At 36.1% G+C, this 23,669-nt stretch overlaps 1 pseudogene; it reads left to right on the top strand.

Moving 5' to 3' along the window:
• LOC128210916 (probable ubiquitin carboxyl-terminal hydrolase FAF-X) overlaps nt 1-23,669 on the top strand; it is a 59,923-nt pseudogene that overhangs the window by 20,666 nt on the left and 15,588 nt on the right.

The raw sequence follows: 23,669 nt of genomic DNA, 5'->3' as shown, positions 1-23,669 counted from the left end.
AAACGCAGTGCCAATACCGCTGCGTTTAACGCGCGTTTTCTGCACGTTTAACGCGCGTTAAACGCGCGTTTTCCGCACTTTTTTGAGAAGGGACACTATTTTATGGTGATTTATTTCACTTTCAGGCTCTGTATGACACAATATCAGTGCTTGAGGGAGACAAGGAATCCAGCAGTCAACTGATGGATGAAACCACACGGATGATTCAAGCACTGACTGTTCTCAAGGAGTATGTGAATGAATGTGATGAACCGTGTAGGGAAGAGAGGTCCATTTTACTACTTAGCAGGTATATAAATGACCTTAAGTTGTTTTTCAAAATACGCATAAGCTTTTTGGTTTGGAAATATATGTAAGAGATATTTTAAGTAAAAGGAAAAATTTGGAGATCAATCGAATGAAGAATAATTGAAAGTGAAGGCTTTTTTTTAAATATAGGTGAAGGGATGGAAATGTTCAAAGTAGTTAAAGACAATAGTTCATAAAAAGGCAAAATAAATTGTGTGTGATTAGAGTTACATCTTGTCCAGAAATAGATAAGGATGTTAATGTAATCTTTGGGGAGTTGCCTTAACTTCAGTATACAGCTTTTTAACTACATAAAAATTTAAGCGGTTCATTAAAACATACACACACACAAACACTTATCTTCTTTTTTGAACTAATATACTATAAATAATATATTTTTTGGTAAAAATAAAAAAATATTGAAAAAAGTAAATTGAATTTTTTTTCTGCTCACATTTTTTTTCTGCTCACATAAAATGATGTAAAACCTGTTGCCTCTTCCTTTGCAACATAAGGATGCAGTTTTAAAAATTGTTTTCAAAATGGCAGCCTCAATTGAGCTGAGATCATACAAAAAATAAATTCTCATTTTCAACATACCATCTGCATTTAAATGATTTTTTTGGTAATAACTGACAACTCAACAGTAAGCGATGTAATTGCATCAGCATCAGGTGAAGTAAAATATCACACTATTTATGTGTCAACCGATGAAAAAGACTGGACGAAAATATCGCAAGAAAAGACCTGCCAGGAGGACTTTGATTTTGGAAACTGGTTCATTAAGGCTGATGTCTGTATCAATGGCAACAAATCACATATAAACCAGAGTTATTGATCAATCATATTGTCCTGTGTTTGTCTGAGGGGGCATTAATTGTTAAACAAATTATATGGAGACTGTTCTATCCAAGTTATCAAAATCTTGGGTAACTTAGATTTTGTTAAAGCTGAAGAGAAAAATCTTAACTTCAAAGAATGCTTTACTGAATTTAAAATCATTTTTATTATTCACATTTCCTTATTCCATTTAAAAAATAATTGAGTCAGTGAAATTTGTTACATTGTGCTTTTTCTGTTGAGAAGAAGTAGTGCCCAGCAATGAGGAGATACAGGCATATTCATTGTAAGGCCGATATGTGGAAATAGTGTTACAAATAGGAATACTCTTGCAGTCAGGATGTGCTCTAAAAAACATCAACAAAAAGTGACACTAAAACTGAAAGTTTGTAATAATATTGACTTTACATGTGACATTATTTTAAGTGTATAGAATGCTTATATCAGAATTACATTAATTTAAATTTTAATTTGGTAGGTCGAGAGAACTTTGGACTGTAAAGCAAACATATGTGTATTACAAAGTGAACATTTGAACATAAAGTATAATATTGAGGCATTGCAGACATGGTGTTGCATAGAAATCAAAACAAGCAATTCAAATGTCATTCATATGTATCTATGAATATGTCTTTCCTGTTTGTTGATATTTTGATCTTTTGGTTTTGGGTTTCGCCCAGGCATGAGAATTTTCCGCGGATCCGCGGAATTCCGCGGATTTTGGTTCCGCCAGGGCCATTTTTTAGATCGATGTTAATCCGAGGAGTTTTTTTAGGGGGGGGGGTAAGGGGTACACCATTTTGCTGGTCCGTTACCGATGGCCGTTAGTCTTCTGCCGTTTTATCTTAATCTGAATTCAAGCTAGATATCCGAGGTATACCAAAAGTGAAAAGTTTCAGCGATAACATTCAAAGGAATCCGTATATGGATTTCTGCCAATGGAATAGCGTATTTCAATTTCGTTGTCCAATCGAAAGTCGTCTTCTATCCTCAGATTGGCATTCTTTTCAAAATGGAGGAAGAATACTATTTTTGTTGTTGAAGTATTCCAAAATGGAGAAATTAGGCAAAAATGATGTTGTTCAAGTCAAAGAAATTGATGCCACAGTGAAAAACAAATTTTCGTTTGCATGGCTAGAGCGAGAAATTGACTTATTGATTGATGGTAAACCGTACAAATATACAGTGGGCAATGATGTAGTGAAAGTGTGTACGACTGGAAATGCTTATTGTGAACTTTGTTTAAAATCCATTAACTATGGGAGCAGAGGTTTTGTTGCGGTAGCAGATCATGTGAAAAGTGAAAAACACCAAGCCCTCGTCAAGCAAAGATTGCAGACTTCTAGCATCAAGTATAAACCTGACTAATTAGTTGAAGGATTAATCTGGATTATTGATTTTCAGTGATAAAACCTTTCATTTTAAGACAGTCTCAGTGTACTGAAATCCCTTAAAACCCAAGAGCTTCAGGGGGGCTTTGCCCACCTGGCCCCCTACCAGGGCTTTGCCCTGGACCGACAAGGGGACATGCTGCCCCCTTGACCCCCGGCAAATTTTTTCCTCTTTTTTGTAAATCAGCCATTCTCATGCCTGACACAAAAGCTATGAAAAATACATTTATTGTAAAAAAAAATTAGTCTGACTTCTTATCCATTAACCAATTAATAAAAAAAACGGCCTAAGTAACTAAAAGTATACTACTCAAAATTTGATAAGAATCACTTGATTAGTTATTTGTAAAGACCAAATAAGCATGCTTATTTAATTTCAAAGCATTAGCTTTATCCCTTCGTAGGCCTCCAGAATGTTCGATGATATTGATTGTATTGCTACCAGCGCGTGCACGGGCGGCACGGAAAACTGCATGCCCACAAAATAAGGCGTTTTGGCATACATGAAACAACTTTAAAATGTGGTCATTTCTTGTTTTTCGCTTCGTGTATTCGATTTTTACTCGGAACATCTACCACATTTTGTTCAAAATGCCAAACAGAAGACGTTTAACTCCTGATGAAATGCATGTTGGCATTGGAATGCTGGAGGCAGGGTTGTCTCAGAGGACTGTGGCAGAACACCTGAATGTGTCACAAAGTGTAGTTTGCAGGATGTGGAATCGTTATCAAATGAATGGAAATGCTCAACATCGACATGGTGGTGGTCGTGCAAAGGCTACATCTGACGTTCAGGATCGTTACATTGCGGTTTTAGCCAGATGTAACCACTTTCGTAACGCCACTTCGTTACGTAATGACTTCCAGAACGCCAAAAACGTAAGAGTTTCAACGCAAACCATCAGAAATCGTTTGCATAGTGCCGGCTTGATGGCACGACGACCGGCAATTCGCATCCTATTGACCCGATACCACATCCAGGACCGTTTGGAATGGGCACGTCAACACGTTGGATGGCCGTTAAACGAATGGACCACAATGCTTTTTACAGACGAGTCAAAGTTTTGAATTGACTTTACAGATCGACGTTCCAGAGTGTGGAGGGGACGTAATAAACGTTTTGCTCCAGTTTGTGTCGCCGAACATGACCGTTATGGCAAGGGCTCAGTCATGGTATGGGCTGGAATCAGCATGCACGGGAAAACAGTCTTACATGGATTTGAAAACGGTACGTTGACAGCTGTTCGTTATTGTAACGAGATCCTGGACGTTTATGTTCGACCGTATGCAGGTGCAATCGGTCCTGATTTCATTCTCATTAATGATAATGCGCGCCCACACAGAGCAAACATCACAAACCAATTTCTGGAAAATGCTACCATCGAGAGTATGGACTGGCCAGCTCGTTCCCCCGACATGAACCCGATCGAGCATGCCTGGGACATTCTTCAGAAAGCTGTTTCTGCTCGTCCGGCCCAGCCAACAACGGTTCCTCAGCTCAGAACAGCGCTTCAGAAGGAATGGGCCAGACTCCCTCAGCAACAGCTCCGGAGGCTTATCAGCAACATGCGGAGGCGATGTCAAGCTTTTATTGACGCTCGTGGACATCACACATGCTACTAACATGATCTAAGAAAAGTTCAAAGATATTCTGTTGACTTTCCAAATTTGTTCACAGCCTGATATACGCCTGCTTTTGACCCCTATCATGTTAAGGAGTCCGTTACGCTTGAACAGAATTGGTTTGGTACTGATATCTTATGACATTTGAAACCTGAAACAATGCCATTTGATAACATTTAGTGTTGATATATCGTTTTGTTGAAATACGTATGTACTTAACATTAAAAAACATGATCCCTATCAAATTTTGAGTAGTATATATCAACAATATGTTTGTTTATTCCTAATTTTGTGTTACACAAGGGTATGTCGGGGAAAGCTGGTCACACTGGTGGTGCGATTTCCCAACCAGGGACGACAGGTTGATGACATTGAGATCTGGTCCCATACAAATGAAACCATAGGTATGTCTTCAGTAGTAGGTCAATAAATGAAAGGACCATTGTCTACCTTTATTCACCCTTTAATCATATTCCACCTCGCCACCCCCCTTAAAAAAGCTTTTGACCTATTATAGCAGATTACAATACATAGCTACTTGATGTATGTAGTCAAATAAAAATATGTAAAATATCTTACACTCCCGTTGTTTAGAAGCGGTACGTGGCCACATCCTTCACCGGGTCAAGGCTAACAGCAATGTGTAGGTGGACCTTTACAACAACGGGGATCTTCTTGAGCCGAGTGAGGATAAAGAACTCTTCTCCCAGGTGTGTGGCGCGGGATATGAGGGTCTATAAAGGAAGAAAACTAGCACGCATATTCACTATATATAGGACTATAATGTCTCAGGGATGGTCAAGTTGAAGATAATTACTGAAATCAGGGTCTGGAGCTTTAAATTTACTATTTCATTTAAAGTTTGTTTATAAATAACTTGATATGGATATAAAAGACTTTAAAAGCAATTTTTAGTTTGCTTTGAGCTCTGTCTTGAGGCCTGACCTCCTCATACTGAAGTAATTTTTTTTCCGATAGTGTTTTTGGGTCTGTCATCATCTCCGATGTTGTTGGAGTCCAAATACTCAGGCAAAAAAATATTGTTTAAATTAAAAATGAGGAATTCTATCTTAAGGTCAATGATGTAGCACTGAAGGTATGGAAGGATTGGATTGAAGGTCACATGTGTATTTTGGATTAAGTGTTTTATTATCCCTGCCGAACCGAAGGTTTCGGGAGGAGGATATTGTTTGGCTCTGTCCTTCTGTCCGTCCATCTGTACGGAGCCATATCTTGGTAGGCATTGATCTGAAAATGTTCAAACTTGGTCAGAATTTTCCCCTTGATCAAATCACGACCACTTTTAAAAGTGGGTCACATGGGGTCAAAAACTAGGTCACTAGGTCAAATCTTAGAAAAATATTTGGAACAAACTGGAGGGATTATCATGGTCAAATATTTATGTAATTTAATCAAAATGTTTTCCTTGATGAACTCATGGACGTATATAAAACTGGGTCATATATGATTGAAAATTAGGTCACTAGGTCAAATCTTTGAAAAATCTTGTCAGGAACTGTATCATGGTAATGATTGGTCAGATTTAATTTGAACTTGGCCAGGATGTACCCCTTTTTATACGCTCAAAGGGTCGTATTATGTTATGGCCTCCATCGTCTGTCCGTCCGTTAGCAATTCCGTGTCCGGGCCATAACTTGGTAACTAATAAAGCGATTTTCAAATAACTTTATACAAATCTTCACTACATTAAAAGGATGTGTCGCGCCCAATTTCCAGGTTCATACCTCAAAGACTAAAATCACCATGGGGGTGCGTTAGCAAATCCATGTCCGGGCCACAACTTGGTCACTAATAAAGTCATTTTCAAATAACTTTATACAAAGCGTCATTACATTAAAAGGATGTGTCGCGCGAAATTTCCAGGTCCATACCTCAGACACTAGAATCACCAGGGGGGGGGACGTTAGCAATTCCATGTCCAGGCCATAACTGGGTTACTACTAAAGCAATTTTCAAATAACTTTATACAAATCATCTCTACATTAAATGGATTTGTCAAGCATGCTTTCCAGGGATGTACCTCAAAGGCTAATTTCACTGGGGGGCGTTAGCAATTCCGTGTCCGGGCCATAACTTGGTAACTAATAAAGCGATTTTCAAATAACTTTATACAAATCATCACTACATTAAAAGGATGTGTCGCACGCAATTTCCAGGTCCATACCTCAAAGACTAGGATCACCGTGGGGGTGCGTTAGCAAATCAGTGTTCGGGCCACAACATGGTCACTAATAAAGTCACTTTCAAATAACTTTATACAAAGCATCATTACATTAAAAGGATGTGTCGCGCGCAATTTCTAGGTCCATACCTCAAACACTAGAATCACCAGGGGGGGGGGGACGTTAGCAATTCCATGTCCAGGCCATAACTGGGTTACTACTAAAGCAATTTTCAAATAACTTTATACAAATCAACTCTACATTAAAAGGATTTGTCAAGCATGCTTTCCAGGTCCGTACCTCAAAGGCTAATTTCATGTCCAGGCCACAACTTTGTGTTACTACTAATAAAGGAATTTTTAGAAAACGTGTCCTAGCCACAACTCTGTAACCAATAAAGCAATTTTTAGATATAGTTTCAATATTGGAAGTTTAAGCCTTTGTTGTAAACACTTCACACCTAGTAAGCAGTATACTAGCATAACCTAAATGTTTATTAAAGATCTCAAGCCGAATCTTCTTCGGGCGTATAATGCTCCGTTTCGCGGTGCTCTTGTTGTTAGTGGCTGCTGGAAGGCCTGGGGACTGTCAAACGGTAATTAATTCCCTTTGATGATGTTCTTCACCGACGTCTATAATGTCCTGCCCCTCGTCTTCTTTTGTCCTCTTTCTTTCTACAGAATTTCGCCAGGAGTCGTGAAAGATACATAATAAATGGTTGTAAAGGTTGATTTAAGACAACCCGCCGACCATGCGTTACTGTTATTTTAAAACTCGTAATTTTTCAGACCTAAAATTCATATCGTCTATGTAGAACACTTTGAATAAGATATTCATGCAATTTTAAAAGATTGAGATGATAAATAAAGAAAATATGTAAGATGTTCACATCATTCTGGATCACCCGTTGTATAAGGACATAATGTATAGGTTGTTTTGTCTGGGCTGTAACTTTATCTTGTATGGACAAATTTTAAAATAACTTGCCACAAGACGACGTGTCGCGTGCAAGACCCGTGTCTGAGTCCCTCCCTCTAAGGTCAAGGTCACATGACCTTACACATGTTTATTAACAATGGAATGCTGCATATAAGGACATAGAGTATAGGTTGTCTTGTCCGGGCTGTAACCTTTTTCTTGTATAGACAGATTATGAAATAACTTGCCACATGTGTTTGATATACCAGGACGAGGTGTTATGTGCAAGACCCATGACTCTTTTTCTAAGTTGAAAGATATTCTAGGTGATTTATCACATTAGAATGCTGAATATTAGGACATTAGAGTGTAGGTTGTCAAGTTTAGGTGGTATTTTTTATGTTCAGAAGCAATTTCAGATAACTTGACATTTGTATTTGACACCTAAAGGCAAGATTAACTTTTCATGTACTAACCTTGTTCATAGGTCAATGTCACATTCGGGGGCATTTGTCACATACTGTGACAGCTTTTGTTTTATAAATAACCCTTTGTCAGAAATGTCATGTTGATTGAAATGTTAAAGAGTAAAACTCGTTTCTTGAACTACAGATTGCCAGGTTGTAGTTGATGCATGTAGTAACGAGCCTCGGGGGCTACCCATCACCTCCTTGGTGCACAGCCATGCTGTTATCCTACAGCAGGCGTTACATCACATACCCAACCACAGTACAGAAGGCTGGGCAAGCAACTAGCTAAACAGGTACCAAACAGTTATATAAAGAAATTCTCAAGCATTTATTTTTGACATAATGTGACGAGAGGCATATGTAATACTGCTTGATCTAGTCCCTTGCACGCCATCTTCGTATGCATGGGTCCTCAGTGAAAATTGCAATAATTTTTCCTCAGAAAACAAACTCGATAGGCAGGGCAAAATGTATCGCAGAGTATTTATAAAGTTTATTGTTTTTCACTTTAATACAGGATGCTAGCTATATTGAAAAGTTTACAGTTGGCTGATTTGTTAAAAGAAAATTAAACACTATATAATACCTGATGTATAAGTCTGCTTGATGGTTTTTCTGGCAGTGCTTAAATCAAATAAGGGTAATCAAAAATTAACAGAGTTAATGCATTTTGGAATTTTTGTATTGTTGAAATATATCACACAAAAATACATCTACTTTATGTTAATAAAACTGGCTTGTAGATTGCTTTAATTTTGCAAACATTGTATAAGCATATTTTTTCAAACCAACAGGATGCAAATTTATAAGTTAGCAAACTATAATAAAATTTTGTTGTTCAATGGTTGTCAAGTTATGGTTTATCAGTTGAAAAAGAACTCTTATTAAAATAATGTGTGGCAAATTATAAACCCTGTCAAATTGGTCTGAATCAGAAAATTGCGAAAATTGGACTAGCAAAACCAATTTACAATATTCTTCATTTCTACTCAGGCAACAGCATGCAGTGTTCCCAGACCTGAACACTATCAAAGCCATACGGAAGATAGCCTGTTCATCAGGTAGTGGCTCGTTACACCATCCAACCACCTGAACACTATCAAAGCCATACAGAAGATAGCCTGTTCATCAGGCAGTGGCTCGTTACACCATCCAATGACCTGAACACTATCAAAGCCATACAGAAGATGGCCTTTTCATCAGGCAGTGGCTCGTTACTCCATCCAACGACCTGAACACTATCAAAGCCATACAGAAGATAGCCTGTTCATCAGGTAGTGGCTCGTTACTCCATTCAACGATGATATCCACAAGGCTCATAAAAAGGTATACATGCTTTCATTGACACTCTTTCCGGATGTAGCCAAGTTTGTTTAACTATTGATTATTAGCTGTGTTGTCTGCATTTTGTGTTTTTAAAGCAAAAAATTGAGGTATTATGAAAGCCTTAGTGTGAAGCTATGGTGTGAAAAAATGTATGCTACCTTGTCCTTATGCTTCAGAAGTGCTACACAGGGATGGGGACGCTAGGGCCTGTTTTTACTGTCTACATCTCCCAATGTATAGGAGGCTGCTGCAGACCAAGATGACCTGACAGAATCTCGGGATGGTATGGAGGTCCTGACTGTGTGTATGCTGTTGTGCTCTAGTGCTACAGATGTGCTACACAAGCATAGACCCTGGCAACAGTTCATCAAGGACTGCCTCTTGCACTGTAGGAACAAGTGAGTTCTCGTAGAACTTTATATTCTCCTTATGGTTGTTTAATAGATTTAAACCCAGAACTCATATATTGCATGGTTTCTAGTTTTTGACTGACATGTGGCATATGTTATATTGTTTAATGTTTACATTATTAATTTGCTCATTTATGAATACCCCTTTTATATATTCATTTATAGTCACGTTGTTGCTATTTTAAATTCTAAGGCTCAGTGTTCTGCCAAGGATTGAAAAAGATGGGGCCGAATGGCCCAGCAGTCATGAAAATTAGGGGCCATTTTCAAAAGTAAAGGGCCATGACCTTTTCCAGGGGAAAAATGAAAACTTTTAAATGAAAGTGTTTTATTTAACCATTATATACATGGTGTAACATCCACATGACATCAGTATTCTCAAATATTGGACAGATTGATTTAACATTTAGAAAAAAAACTATAAACATGGCACAAAAGAGACACAATGATATATGTTAAGAACAGTTTTACATGTCAATGTGTTACTTTATCAGGGATGTGATTGACCTGGCAGCTGGAGGGCACTTTTGGGGTCAAAAGCACACTGCTGTAGAAGAAAGACTGGCCCAAAAGCACACTAGTAACTTTTTGAATCAGCTAAAAAAAAACACCTTTTTATTTATTTACTTTTTTGGGGGGGGGGGGGGGGGGGGGGTCCTTTGGGCCATTAGATCCGCGGACAAATCACATCCCTAAATTATAACCCTCCCCAGCCAGGAACATTTTCCTCTGTTTTGCATTCCTCTAATGCACCAGGGCCTCATTGAAATTGAATTTGTTTATATCTCCCACATCTAATTTGAGTTGTTTTCTTTTTCTCAGCCATGATAATAACATTGAATTTGGTAAAAAAAATATACTACCCCTCGCGGTTGGATAGTTACACGTATAAGGACCAATGAAAATCGTTGTTTTATTGAATGAATGCTATGCTGTAAAAGTTCTGAAAAAGAAATCGATTAAGTCAAAACGGCTTTTAAAAAAAAAATCCATTAAGTCAAAACGGCTTTTCGAAAAACGGGCGCGCCGATCGGCCCGTCTACAGGTATTTCGTTGCGCCATCCCGATTTTTTCCGCGCCAATGGCGCAAGGGCGCGTCCTTGGCAGAACACTGAAGGCTCCTTGCTGATTCTGAAAAAAGATGAGGAAAAACACTGCAAGTTGTGTTTCTCATTTAGTTATTTCTCCTGCAGACCAGTACAGATGTCAGCATCCGAGCAATTCTTCTTGATGGCAACCAAGTGCAGCCACCCACAAGCCCATTGTGTTCTTCATACAACCCCTCTTTACTGTCCTCTTAGTAAGTGTAATATACAGCAGACTCAATGTGGGAATTAAGGCACTTAGGTTATTGTGCGAACTAGAATATTGTCTTCCGTAATTGACTGACAAAGCTCTACAACCTCCACATGTTGCTAACATAGTTAAAGAGTTTTATTATACTATTAAAAAAGTGAGTTGGAAATGATTCTCTTTTCAAAACTATTTGAAGATTGCCTGTATTTCACACAAACACAATTTGAAAATGATTTACTTTATTTTTCTCTCTTTTGAAAGAATTTAGTAAAAGACCATGCAAAGCAAGCTAGTAAATATTTTCAGTGATTATTATATGCATAAACATCTTACAAGGCACATAACTCTTGCTAGAATAAATTGTCATGTTAAGCCCCTTGTTCCGATGGAGAGAAAAAAGAACAAATATTGGCATATATACTTGTGTGCTGATTTTTCTACTCTTGAATAGTCAATCAATTTCTGTGTAACTGTTGTTGTGTTTTCAGATTGCTGAACAGATGCCTAACTTGTATAATGCTGAGGCTTTATTAAATAAAGAAATACAGGGGCTCAAAACTGTCAAGGTAAGTGTATCAGTATCTTGCTAAATGAATAAAATAATCAACTTCTTAAAATTTACTCCTTGTGTTGCCGGCAAAATAGGGCAGATACATAGGGATTACTTTGTTTCCACTGTCAACATCAAACTTTTGTTCCTGATTTTTTTTTTTGACTGACTTCATGTAGAGTTATTGTCTTGTTCAAGAGCTGACTTGTATTGATTCAGTAGGTTAAAGGTCAAGATCATGGTGACCTTTACAAATATAGATGCCCTGGACAGATGACACAAGTATCTGATTTGTGAATTCTAGTATAAATTCAGACCTGTGTACTGTTGATTGCTTTAATTTTACAAATCGAGTAATGCCATTCCAAAATGATGTGTTGTGTCAGGTTCAAAGTTTAAAATGTGCCTACCTGGCAGGAATGAACAACTTGAAGTGTCATAGAAAAATGCATTCTTCTGTTCTTTGCACCAAATATACTTTATACAAGATTAACCAATAAAAATGATAAAAAGCATCAATAATAATATTTGTTGACACAAATGGTTGCTATTTGGATTATTAAAGTCAAGAAAGGTGTACCTGTTGATTATAGATTTTCAATAAATGTTTTTATCCTCTTTCTTACTGCAGGATCAGGTTTTGTCTAGCGGAAAAAGCCAGGTATAGGACACATCGCTAGAGGGACATCTGGGAATCACCATGGAGCTGCTCGCCATCCAGAGCGCAGAGAAGAAGTACCAGATGGGATCCATGCATGGGGGCGTGAATCTCATCAAGGTGGGATTGTCATGTGTAGATCAAAATTGAATACTGCCTATTTCTGAATACGGGGTATTGAAGTAGGGATATATGTCTTCAAAAAATGCACTGAAGAATGCGAAAAAAGTTAATTTAAGATTCCAATGTTATTCTTCAAGAAAGTAAGCATAATGATCAATGTTTCATCATGAAATATTAAATACTGTTTGCTTGTTATTGTTCATAACACATGTTCATAAGTAACCATTTTATTTTGAATATTTATCTTACAGGATCTAGTGGCTAGTGGAGGGTTTTGTGTTCCCAGCGTCCAAAGTTGTTGTTCAATGTCGGAAGTCTAAGGGGGGGGGGTTATCCTACAGTGCAGGCGACCCCGGTGTGTTCCGCTCCACTGACCACAATAGCGGTGTATGACTTGCTTGTAGCGGTGTTTACAGGATGTGTATCCAACCTAAGGACTGCTCAACTTAAGATATGTTCTACAATGGTAGGTGGCAATTGTTTGTAATATGGATTTTAGTTGTTTATTTTCTGACATTGTATGGCAATGGTAAGTTTTCATGGTGATCAATTGGTGAAAAAATGTTTTTATCAGACACAGAGGTCTCAATAAATTTGGTTGAACCATCTCAAATAGTGAAGTAACCAACCAACTACTACTTATTGTGCAGAAATTTACTTATTTTTCCTAATTTGAACTGGTCCAATGGCCATATTGAACTGTCCATTTTGGCTGGCAGCTTGTTCTCATGGAGAACACTGCAGACATTTTATTTTTGTCCTGAAGATTAAATCAATTCTGGCTTGGAAGCCATGTTGCTTAAGTTTACTTTAATGGACATAAATCAGACTTTATACAACTAATTGCAGCAAGTAGGGCTGAAGAACGCTGGGGCCATGTGCTATATGAACTCTGTACTGCAGCAGCTGTTCATGATTGAGCCAATCAGGTCAGGGATTCTTTCTGTGGAATGGGCCGTCACAGAAGATTATTCCTCTATTGAGAAAGGGGAAGGAGAGGTGAGATCATTTTAAGTGGGCATTGAGGAACAGCCTCTGTCTTTAAAATCAGGAAAAATATTAAGGATATAAAAAAAGGCAAAATCATAGTGAAAACAAATAGTTTAAGTTATTGGAAAACATCTTACTTATAAAATGCATAGTAGGGTTTATGGGGGGTAGTTGAACAGTGTTTTTTTATAGCAAATTAATTTAAAAAGCTCTCAGATAATTGAGCCTATAAGAAAATTTTGATCTTGAAAATTGTGATCAAACTGAACATAGGGAACAAAGTGTTTCGTTTTAAACTGTATTTCTTTTGAGCTAGCTTTTATATAGACATTTTGTGGTGTATTCCGAAACAAAAATGTGTGGGTGTGATTCCCATTAGATGCACATGGCTATTTGAGCTGCCTGTTAAACAATAAACCTTATAATAATTCAGACAAATGTTGACATGTGTGAGGAAGAGCGTAAAGAAGAGGAGAAGCCAGTGAGTAACCGGGATGAAGAGCGCAAGGAGTACAAGCTGGGAATTTTGAAGCAGATACAGCTCATATTTGGTAACCTCGCTGCCAGCAAACTACAGTACTATGTGCAAAAAGGGTTCTGGAAACACTTTGGGTGAGTGTACTGTTGATGTATGATATTTTGGTAATATTATTGTACATTGAGGAGGACAACGTGGTTATACTCCAGCAGTTAGAATTCATATTTGGTTACATGACCACCAGCATACTACAGTAATATGGGTTCTATAAAACTAAATGAATTGTTTGTGAAGTTTAGAAAAACTGGAACAATGGCTATTACATGTGGAAAACATATTGTGTTCCATTCACAAATAAATCTATCTAAATATATGGTAAATTATTCTCTGATCACCTGTTACAGACTATGGGGTGACCCTGTTAACCCCCGAGATCAGCATGATGCCATGGAGTTCTCTAACAGTCTTGTAGATAGCCTTGACAAGGCCCTGAAAGCCATGGATCAGATCAGCATTCTGCAGAGGTCCTCGGTGGGTATTTTGCCTACCAGAAAATCTGCAAGGACTGCCCACACAGGTAATATACCTAATAATTCACCTCTGAGATTGTAGGTTCAAACCTCAGCATATTCTTTACCATAAGAGTGAATGAAAATTAAAAGACAGATTATGAGCAATATTAGTTTGATTGGTGCATATTTCAAGATTCATAACTCTGGCTCTTAATTCCCAAATTGCTTCCCTTGAAATATTTCTCTGCAAATGAATTGACCTTTCATGATGAACTTCTGAATGAAATATGTAGACATATTGAAGCAATACAATATGGTAAAGTGATCTTGCGATTAGTACAATAACCCATTATAGTGGAGCCCATTGTGATCAAATTGCCTCTTTTTAGCCTCCTTTTATACCAATTGTACTGAAATAAGCAGGTTTAAAAAATATTTGTGATTGTCTACGCTGGCCGTAATATATACTTATATCTGGTTTGTCTAAAATTTAATAGAAATGAATATAATTAAAGTTAAAAAGTTAAATCTGATCAACATGATCAGCAGGTTGACCACATAGGCTTTATGCATATTTACCCCATTTTTATTTTGAACATGCTTTCAAATTGCTCCTCTATCAAATATGCTCTCAATCGGGGCCGTATCACATCCAGTGTTGGCTCTTGTTTGAAACACTGGTAGATGTACCGTAAATAACTGGATATAAGACAAACTTTTTTCCCTCAAATTTCGATGTTAAAAAATGCCTGCATCTTACAACCAGTAACAAACTTTTGACATTATTATTAGCTCACCAGAGCAATAAGTATTGCGATCGGTCTTTTTCCAGCGTCCTTCCTTGTGTCCATCAGTCCGTCCGTCAACAATTGTTTAAAAAACATCTCTGAAACTTCCTGTCCAAATTCAATGAAACTTTACAGAGGGCTTCTTTGGGTGACCCTCTACACAAATACAACAAGGGGTCATGATTGATCAACAACAACAACAAAAAAATGGCTGACTTCCTGTTTTGCTTTAAAAAAAACATTTGCCCCGAGTACTAGTCATTTGTAAAATTAAACGCTGTATACTGCGACTTCTGTAACGAATAAACTAGTATGTACAACAAGGCAGTTGAAAAAGTGAATAAAGGGTCTATATTTCATGGGATCTTAAATTCGTGGATCAACCTACCCACGAAAACCACGAACATTAATGCCCCACAAACATTAATGATTTCACAGTACTTCAATTTATCCTCTTGTTGGCCTATATGATAAACTTGTCAACAACAATACATATGGGTAAGCCATTTAGGGGTATGTGGCAAGATGCTTGATTGACAGAAAATTTTGAATATACTTGTACATGAATGGTTAAAAATATAATTTCAGATTCTTTATGAACTGAATTCATATCATGCATGTAAGTAACTTGAGTTACCTAGAAGAAGTTATTTCAGGCATTGGACAGTACACATTAACAAAATTTGAAATCTCAAATCTAATGAAAAAATTATTAGTGCAGTTAAAATGTAATTATAAGCATGTTTCAGAGAACTGAAAATCAAAGTCTTTTCACATGTTTCTATGCTATTTCCGGGTTGATACGGTCAAGCGTCATGTGATATGAAAGTTGCCCAAAACCATGGCTATACAACTGAAACAGTTTGATTACAACTGGGAAAAGTTTGTTTATTTGCACATGCAGTAATTCGTTTTGAAGTTTCAGTTTATTGCTTATATCAGCAAATACATGGCTTTTGCTTGTTAATACTAAATATGCTTGATTTTGTCCCTTGGAATGGCATATTTTATATCCAGTCTTCCCGACTTTGTTAAAATTCTGCTGTCCACCGGACAGGCACTTGAGAAGTTTTTGCCTGTCCAAAAAATATTTGTCTGTCCGAACAAATGCGTCATTACACATGAGTTAAAATAAAGACCCTTTGTCTCGCAAAAAAATATTTAAACAAACGCCACCATTAAGGTGCTTTCTGTTTTTTCGGTCTTCCGGTAATTCCACCAAGGGCCGCCATTTTGACTGCAGACGAAGTTTATTGAGTGCTAACGAATTTGATTGTACATTGTTGCAAACCAAGAACCAATCAAAACAGCTTTAATAAAATGCTGTTACTGATGAATCGTATTTACTCCTTTATCTCCAGCAATCAACATCATGATTGCATACCGGAAATGGCCGACTTTTGGCTATGTTATGTGAAGTCATCAAGATCAGTATGGGATCGACTAACTACCGAAAAGGCAAATAATCAGCGAAAGTTTTTAGATACATTTCACTTTCAGGTATCATTTCGATATTAAGTCGTCTCAAAATATGTTGGTCATCTTGACCGTCATTTTCAGAAGACCAGCCAGACCTGTACAAAATTTGCCTGACATGTCCGGCGGACCGGGACATTTTGGGAAGGCTGTTATATCCATGGTCTTATGCTAAAATCTAAGAATTCCAAACATAGCCCAGCTTAAGAATGATACATATGCTAATGATGAGTATAGGAATTGCGATGTGACTGCAAATGTTAATAAACAGTCTCATGTTGCACATAATTTGTCCTGTGTATCCTGGGGATACTACTGGTACGGCACGGCCCCGGGTTGTTCGGGTAATGTCTTTTTTCAAGTAAATGCATTTGCATTAAATACATTTGAGAACACTAGTATTATAGTGTAAAACGCGACATTTTACTGTGGATATGAACTGGTTTGCCAATGACAACAGAACACGTCCGTGTTGGATCGTGTAACTCCGTGTTGGAAAGTGTTGTCTGGGAATAAAATCTGAGCCATAAAAATGGCATCATGGCATGTGCACCAGATCCACACCTTAAATCTGTTAATTCTTCTTAAAAGTTTATCTGAAATATGTTTAACAACAAGAAATGCCGGTTTTGGCAGTTACACATACCATAAAAAGAATCCCAACACAAATTAATTATACTGTTTAATAATGTTTTTTATTGACTCTTACAAAAACTGGTGTACTTAAGCTGCTGATAAGCCTCGATCTGAAGTTCTGGCTGCGGTAGCTGCGACCGTATCTCTGTGGGGCACATTAAGGAGTTTACAGGAGATGAAATTTAATGTTTACCCTCAACTAATCCAGTTGTTATAATATACCTTTGCTTATTTTCCAGGGGAAGTGCAATGAAGTTCAATGATTACTATGAGTTTCCTAGAGAGTTTGATATGGAGCCATATATACTGTGAAGGGTCTTGCCAAAATAGAAGGTAAGAAATATGTGCAGTATTTCATTGGTTAAAACCCTGCAGCCAGTTGTAGAAAAATGGATAAACTTTCTGTCTGGTCAAAGTTAGCCAAACTGTTTATTGATTGATCAATAGTTATCCAGTAAATATTATATAAATATTGCATGGCTTTGCCTCGGGTATCAGTATTTCCCTCATGTTGACAATATGTACTGTCACACTGGAATATTTATTTTATTATACCAAATGCATTTACATTTTAGTATATTAATAATTTTTTTTTATCATAACATAACTTTCAAGTTTAATCATTTTTATTCTGTAATTGTTTCTGCAACAATAAATCTGAAAATGTAACAAAAGACACTACATGTATTGATAATAACAGAATGTACAACAAATCAGCATATTCACTGACATAATTTTTAGCTCGACTATTCGAAGAATAAGGAGAGCTATACTACTCACCCAAGGGTCAGCGTCGTCGTCACCCCTTGGTTAAGGTTTTGCGTGCAAGCACACATAGGTAAATATCTCAGCAACTACTTGAGGTATTGCATTGGGACTTTATACAATGGTACTCAACCATCCAACCTACTTAATTAACCAAGTTAGATAACTCTAGTTTGCATTTATTGCAAATAATAGGCCTTTATTATTTGACTTGGAAATTCTGGTTAAGGTTTTGCATCCAAGCACACATAGGTTAATATCCCAGCAACTACTCGAGGTATTGCATTGAGACTTGATACAATGTAACTCAACCATCCAACCTACCTTATTAACCAAGTTAGATAACTATGGTTTGCATTTAATGCAAAAAATAGGCCTTTATTTTTTTACTTAGAAATTCTGGTTAAGGTTTTGCGTGCAAGCACACATAGGTTAATATCTCAGCAACTGCTTGAGGTATTGCATTGAGACTTGATACAATGGTACTTAACCATCAGACCTTATAATTAACCAAGTTAGATAACTCTAGTTTGCATTTAATGCAAAAAATTGCCCTTTATTAGACTTAGAAATTTTGGTTAAGGTTTTGCGTGCAAGCACACATTGGTTAATATCTCAGCAACTACTTAAGGTATTGCATTGAGTCTCGATACAATGGTACTCAACCATCCAACCTACTTAATTAACCAAATAATGGCCATTTATTATTACACTTAAAAATTCTGGTTAAAATTTTGCATGTAACTACATTTATGTTAATATCTCAGCACATCATGTATTGCATTGAAATCTAATCTAACAGTGATCCATGCATGTTTCGCCAAAACTTTTTAATCCTTACACTGAAAAGTGACGGGATAGTCTAGCGCCCTGTCTCTGACAGCTCTTGTTAAAACAAAATATCATTTAAACATTAACCAAATTTAATAAGAATAGTTAAAGCTGCACTCTCACAGATTGACCGTTTTGACAATTCTTTTGTCTTTGAATGAGCCAATATATGCGTAAATGAATTGAAACCAATGATATAAGAAAGCTCAGATTGCAGTTTTTCATATTAGCGTTCAAAAATTGATGTTAAAAGTTCTACTGAAGTTTTAAGAAAAATGTAATTTTAGGTGGTTTTCCAAACAACTGAGATCTCTTCTATTGTGAGTTATCTGATATCACTGCATTGAAGGCATTGCTACATGTACCAAAAACAGCTGATTCTGAAAAAAGGTCAAAACTGTCGCTTTGTGAGAGTGCAGTTTTAATTCCTGTTTTCACAGAGTATATGGTATTTATGTGAAATTAGCGATTTAATAATACACAACAGTCAACAGTGGAAACACCAAATCACAATAATTTGTCCGTTTTGACTGGAAACTAGTTGAAACTGTTTTAAGTTCCCATTGAAATAATTGAAATAATTAGGTCAACACTGACAGGCTTATCTTCCATGGAAATGAACATGAACAGTGCAGTTGCTTATATGAGTTAATACATTATAGTATGCCTGTTCACCACCCCTATTAGGGATACCATAATAGGGAAAATCTCTAGGACGGTGATATCTTTGAGTAAACCTTCCCTTTCCCATGATTCGGGCCAGCGGGCGCATGCCCAGTGCCCCCTGAAGTAGATGCCAAATCCTAGTCTGTTTCCCCCGGCGCTATCCGTATATAACACTGCGTCGTCGTTTGTTAGCCAGAATTAGTCATGAAATACTGAAATGCCGTTAAATTTTCTAAAGAAATTGAGCCACAATTTTAAGTCGAGCTTAACAGACCTTTTTAAACGGATGTGGTGGAAAGGCTTGGTTAGACCGCATATTGAATTAATCATTCTCCTGCAGAAGGGGCGCCCTAACGGTATCGCGCGGAAACAAAATTTAAGGGACCCGATCAGTGATTGCATTTCTTTCAGATTAGTTGATTGTTTGGCCATGATATTTTTTCGATCATTTCCAACGGTATGCGTACTACCATTTCCCTTGTGTCAAGTTCAAGACCTAGGAAAACGTAAGACCTCTGTAGGGCCTCTTTTTTTCATGGGCTAAGGGGACGTTTAATTCCTGCATTAATTCTATAAACAACTGGAGTAGGGCGTTAGCCGCTGTTGTGTTTTTGTCCCCGCCTAGGAAGTCATCTAGATAGTGAATTAGCCTTCCTGAGTCTGATTTGATTTTTACGCAAAATTCAAAAAGGAAGGGTTTTGTCAATGAAATACCTGTCATTAAATTTATAGCCAAGGAGTTCAAAGTCCTCTGGTCATATCGGTAGCAATTTGAATGTGTTTTTTATGTCGACTTTAAAAATCTTACAATTCCTGCCCAGGGTTTGTATCATTTTGACAGCCTCTTCGAAACTTGTATATTGTATGGATGCGTTTTTCGGATCGATGTGCCTTTTACTGTACAAATAGATACAAGGCACATACGTAGATAATTATTGAGAGCGTATTTCGGCATCTCTTCGAAGGTAGGGTTTTCTGCCCCCAAGTAAGTCCTGAACAGTTTGACACTTCTGTTAACAATCTGCTTTGTATTGCTAGAGACCTTAGCATCGTCTAAAGTACACAAATCCTCTGCAGAAACTGACACAAACTGTTTGTTTACACTAGCTGACATTATTCTGCAAATGTCGTTTGGAAATATTGCAAACCCCGGAAGGTACAAGATTTACAACACATTTTAATAAGCGCTTACCACCTCAGACTTGGGAAACCAAAAAATGCCTATTTTTAGACGCGCGTGCTATGTGACAGTATTATGTCAACCGGTCAAAATGGTACTGTCAGTGTGTGACACTGTACGAAAATGCTCATAATGGGTATTTGAGAATTTAACATGGGCAGGTCAGGTGAGGTATAATAATACTAACTAATGGCAGCTTTTTGATGTGCAAACTAAACTTGAGATAACCTGTGGAAAACCTATCCAGGTTGTTTACAATTGGCTACAGACAACTAGAAAGACCAAAGCATCAAAGGGCGCCGTTTAATAGTTAATGCATTTGTTATATGTTGAAAAACAAGGAATGTCAAGGCCAACAAGCATATTATGGTCCATTGAACTGCATCCATGAAATTCTCAAAATATTTGTAGTATTCTGCTTGACAACATAGGCAAAAGCATTGAAATTGAAGAGTTTCAAGTTGAACATTGCATTAGGGGTGGGGTACATTAATGAACACGACAGAATTAGGTTGCTTGTGCACTGTACTTTTTTGTCATTGCCACCTACCCATATACCAAGTTTTATTTCAATACCATAAGTAGTTTTAAAGTAATGCTCTGGTCAAGAAAAAGTGGCAAAGGGCAATAATTATGTAATTAGCTTAAAAAGAGCTATAGTCATTGTCCACTGCACTTCCTCTCGTTGTGCTAAATACCATTGAATGATGTTTAATGAAATTCCAAAAAAGTAGTTTTCTAGTTATGCTCCGGACAGGAAAAGATACAAAGGGAATAACTCTTGCAATACGCTGAAATAGAGTTATTGTTCATGTACACTGCAGTTCTAATCATATAGGGGGAGGAGGCAACGTCACCATGCTGGAATGACAACTTGTAGGGAAGAAAAAGTTACCTCATTCATCATAAGGAAGTGATATGAAATAACAATTTAACAATTTTTGTAGTACTTTAATAAACATTATCATTTCGTCTGAAAGTTGCAAACATAAATAGAACATAATAATTGAACTGTTTTATAAAAAGAGAACATTGTTTACTAGATGAAATGCATTTATAACATAACATGCCTTGTTTTTAGCTGTTTAATAATACTAAAATGTAATGTAAAATTGCATAAAAATCTGTTCAATGGAGTTATTATGTTAACTTCTTCATTTACATAATAAAGAAGAGTTGAAAATGGATGTTTTTAGTTGATATTAAGACAAAAACAGCATGTGTCTTATTGGACAATGGGAAATTTTTTAAATATGATAAAAATAACGCATTCAAACTGAATATGTATCAGACTATGTATGAAAGAAATAATACTGTTTCTATTTTTCACAAAGGTTTTGCAATACAACAATGCACACATATAAGCATAAATAGGCCAAATATGCAAAAATATAATAGTAAACAATGTGTGAAAGTGATACTGAACACTTAAAATAATTTCTTTGTGCATTAAATGAATATATACCAGAAAAGCAATACTAAATCAAGTCCAAAATGTATAATAACATGAAGAACACCCCTTTATGAATATCTTCATAACAAATCAGAGTACATGTAAACAATGATCATTTATATCATTAGTATCAAATGTGTCTAGTTTAAAGTGTGTTTTCATTTGCATTAAATTACATTGTAATATATACCAGAAAAGCAATTATACAAATCCTTAAATGTATAAGAAACTGAAGACAATAAAGAATAACACCCATTTATGAATATCTCTAAAACAAATCAGAGGTCACCTAAACAATAATCATTCATATAATTAGTATCAAATGTGTCTAGTTTTTGTGTGTCTGTTCATTATCTTTAAATGAGCATCTTTAAAGTGAAACTCTTATTTGAAATCAATACATATAATTGTATTTATAACACGCATAAAATTGAATGATAAAACAATAACTACTTACTAAATAATGCATTTACTGAAATAGTGTTTACTGATAACAAGCTTGTGACCCTGTTTATAATAGCAGAAAGCATGACAAATATTAAATGATTGGTGATTGCTAGCAGAAAGCATGACAAATATTAAATGATTGGTGATTGCTAAAAGATTTACTGTGGTCTACTATAGTATCACAAGGCAGAAATACCATGTTTTATGTTCATTCTTATTAGCAAATTGAACTCAAGAGCCTTCATTAGAAACATTGTTGTTGACATATATCAACCCATTAAAAAAAAATCAAAACAATAATACAATAATATTAATTGTGATAAGTCTTATATGGGAGTAAGAGTGCATCTTTAAAAATAGTGTGTGTTTTTTTTCTCACTTAAATAGGTAACAATTCAATTTGACAAATGAGACAAAAGTTAGGAAATAGAAGTAGTAATTGTACATAATACAAAACAACAACAAAAATTGACAAAGCTCAATATAACAGGAAATCTATATGAAAACACAAATCCTTAAAGGCCATAATTATTTAAACTGAATTAAGGTATAAGTAATACACACTTTTATAAAGCTTTTACCAACAACATAGTCATTATCATGGAACACTATGGGACTTTTATCCAAATTTTGAAGATTTTTCTTACCGTGAATTAAAAATACTTTGTCTATATTTGATTTTTTTTTTCCACATTATCAGAGCTTATGAAATAAACACAACAGTTTTCTGGTAAAATAAAACTTCAGTTAACAGAAAAATTAAGTTCAACCGAACATATTATTGATACACATGGAAAAAAATCATTTTGATTGATCTTGTGAGTCTTCGGAACAGAGCAGTATTTCGATGATTGAAAATATATAGCAGTTTTATAAATTCATATAAAATAGTTAATAATAAGACAAGCTGCTGAAATCATTTTAAATATTTTCTATGATGTCTAATGAACAATTAAAAAGACAATTTATGATAGTTTACCGTTCAGTTTTGAAGAAAATATACATAATGTCATGTTACTATACATTTTTATAACTAACAAAATGCTTAAAAATCAACCTTTTTCTTGTAAAAATTGATAAAGCTTAATTGGACTTATTCATAAATGTAATCATTCAAATAAATGAATTTTACTTATGATACTAACTCAGAATTTAGATTTAAAAACAATGAATGTACTTTTAAATGAATATATATATGTAAAGAAAGAAGAACACTAAGTAGGCAGTAATGCCCCTCCAAAAATGTCAGAGTGAAAAATCTCAACTAATGTCTTTTTAATATTATAACATGTAAACAGTCTCTGTTGGTAATCGATGTCTATTTGTTTTATTTAGTCAATGGTATTTTAACATTTAGAATTTTTCACAATG

The sequence above is a fragment of the Mya arenaria genome, chromosome 12, assembly GCF_026914265.1.
Source record: "Mya arenaria isolate MELC-2E11 chromosome 12, ASM2691426v1".
NCBI lineage: Eukaryota > Metazoa > Mollusca > Bivalvia > Myida > Myidae > Mya > Mya arenaria.
The sequence above is the reverse complement of the archived record's forward strand: the minus strand, read 5'-3'. Positions and strand labels throughout refer to the sequence as shown.